This window comes from Octopus bimaculoides, chromosome 5 (assembly GCF_046866305.1).
Source record: "Octopus bimaculoides isolate indiv1 chromosome 5, ASM4686630v1, whole genome shotgun sequence".
NCBI lineage: Eukaryota > Metazoa > Mollusca > Cephalopoda > Octopoda > Octopodidae > Octopus > Octopus bimaculoides.
The window spans coordinates 82,156,416-82,159,180 of record NC_142932.1 but is presented as its reverse complement, the minus strand read 5'-3'; positions in this window follow the sequence as shown (position 1 = coordinate 82,159,180).

Genomic DNA, 2,765 nt, shown 5'->3' with positions numbered 1-2,765 from the left:
AGAATGGTATGATAAAGTCAAACAGTCACATAAAAAACCGGTAAAATTATGGAAAACTGTTCGAGGGTCCAGTTGAGTTGCAAAAACAGCAACAGCAATAACTCAAAGAACAACAAGAACAATAACAAATGCTACAACTAATGAAGTTGGTAAGAAAACCGAAAACTACGTTTTCGCCAGACCATGTAGAAAATTCAGTAAATGAATTTAAATATGAACCAGAAGAAGGAGTCACCTTCGAGGCATATTACCGAACATTTGGAACAAATTTTCGAAAAAGAATGCCAAAACTGGACGGACGAAATGAGAACGCGTCTAATTTTGAGGAAACTGGCGACGACAGAGCATGAGAAATACTGCAACTTTATATTGCTCCCAAAAAGTTTCTGACATAAATTTCACAGACTCAATTGAAATTTTGTGTAAGATGTTCAGTGAAGAAACATCGTTATTCAACACACGTTGGAAGTGTTTGAAAACGGAGAAACGCGTTGACGAAGGACTTTACCACATATGCGGGTAGAGTGAACAGAGAGTGCGAGAGATTTAAACTGGATAAACTAACTTCAAGCTCGTTCAAGTGCCTGATTTTTGTTCAGGGACTTACTGCTAAAACGGACGTAGAATTCAGAACGAAAATTCTCGCAAAGCTGGAGATGAACCAGCATATAACTCTCCAGAAACTGTCAGAATAATGCGATGTATTAAAAGTAAAGCACGGCCCAGAAGAAATCCAACGCAGAGATTGTTTACAGATAAAACCAGTGCAGAAGGGTCGGAACATGAATAAAGTCTTTCACAAAAAAACAGGATACACTACAGGAGATAAACCTATGTACGGCATGTGGTAGTAGGCCCCTGAGAAAAGAATATCCGTTCCAAAAAGCAAAGTGTTTTCGTTGTGGGAACACAGGACACATTAAATCGCACTGCAGAACTAAGATGACGAAAGCTTGGACAAATGAGAAAAGATAAATTGTTTGTCACCAGAGGAAAAAAGTTTGTACAATGAACAGAAAATTCATCAAGGTGAGAATCGAAGCCACAAGTGTCAAAATGCAATAAGACACGGGTAGCGACATCAATATTTTTAATTGAAGAAACCTGGTGAAAAATAGGTAAGCCGAAATTATTTAAATCAAATAAAGTAGTATATGGTGTTACATAAAAAGAAATTATATTTCATCGCCGAATGTATCTGCAATGTAACTTTTCGAGGCCAATCATTTTTGTGTTGAAAAAAACCACTAAACCTATTTGGAACAGAATACATGGAGTTATTTAAAATGTGAGATAGTCCCATTAATTTTCTTTGTGAAAATGTCGGCACGGTCAAATGTTCGACTGCAGTCGAACAACTGAGACAAAAATTTAAAGATTGTTTCCAAATTTATAGGGAGGATTAAGATGTTGCACTAAGACAAAAGCGAGAATCGCAGCAAAAGAAAAGGCAATACCTGTTTGTAGGCCCAAATGGAACGTGCTGGATTTCAACTGGATTAAATGACTGTTTAGTCGAACACAATTTTATTAGGAAAGACAATCCAATATTTTCAAAAATTGGTGACTTCATGAGGTCGTATAAAAACGGAAAACAATACTGGGAAGAAGGCAAAATTACAAAGTACATAAACAAATGGTGTCTGGAATTAAAAGCAGAAAAGGTATTGAAAAAAGACACAGAAACCAATTGAAGAGATTCATAGAAAATGAACCAGACAGATTAGAAGAACCTGTGGAATGGATGTATGACACATTCCAGGTACCAACACCGTTACAGTTGGTTGAATCCACGCGTACAAGTGGAAGAAAGACGAAGAACACAGAGTTCTTACAAACAGACGCCAAAAAGAGAAATATATATATAGTTGGTAAAAAAAAACGCTAAAAAGGGAGGACGGTTGAATAAAAATGAAATTACTTGATTCCCAAAGCAAAAAGAACTAAAAGGGGAGGTGTTGAGAAAATGGTACACCCCTTCCCACGTGACAAAGTGTATGACAGCACCTCTTAGTCAGTCGTTGTATGAGGTCAGTAGTAGTAGAGTCTTTTTGGAATTTGAGTTGTCGATGACGTAGAGTTTTTATGTGAGTTGCAAAGTTGAGAATTTTTTGTTGTAAAATTGAGTGTCAATCATTGGTGTTAATTGTTGATATTGTTCGTGTTTTTTTTGTGTCTTCCCGTTGTGGAAAATGGAGAAAGCACCGGTAGGTGGCCAAAGTTATGCGGCCGCGACTGGAAAAGGAACAGAGGAAGGAAGCTGGAAATAATCGAAATTAAGGTTGATCCGAAGAAGATGAAGGAATGTGAGAAGTTGCTGGCGAGGGTCGGAAACACGTTGACGTTGACACCGCCTGTGGAACTGACAGAAGGTGTAAGAAAGAGAACTGTGGTTTTTAAAACCATGGAGGTGGCAACTAGAAGGATAGAGCTCGCGACAGTTGAGGAGATCGAGGAGTGCCTGAAAGGTATCAGAGAGCAAACAACTTGTGTTACTAGAGGAAAAAAATATGCCACTGTGGAGGTACGATTTGCAACAGAAATAGAAGCAATTAAGAACTCTACGGAAGCTATACGATAGGAGGAATGGGTGCTGTTGCCGTCGTACTGTGGCAAACGTGTGGCCAGAGGACGAATAGGCAAACTACCCCCAGAACTAGATGAAGCATGGCGCATGACAGCAATAAAGTACAACATGAAGGAAGAGGCCAATATATTGAAGGCCACAAGAACAAAGAGCGTGGATTATTGGGGATATGGAATCG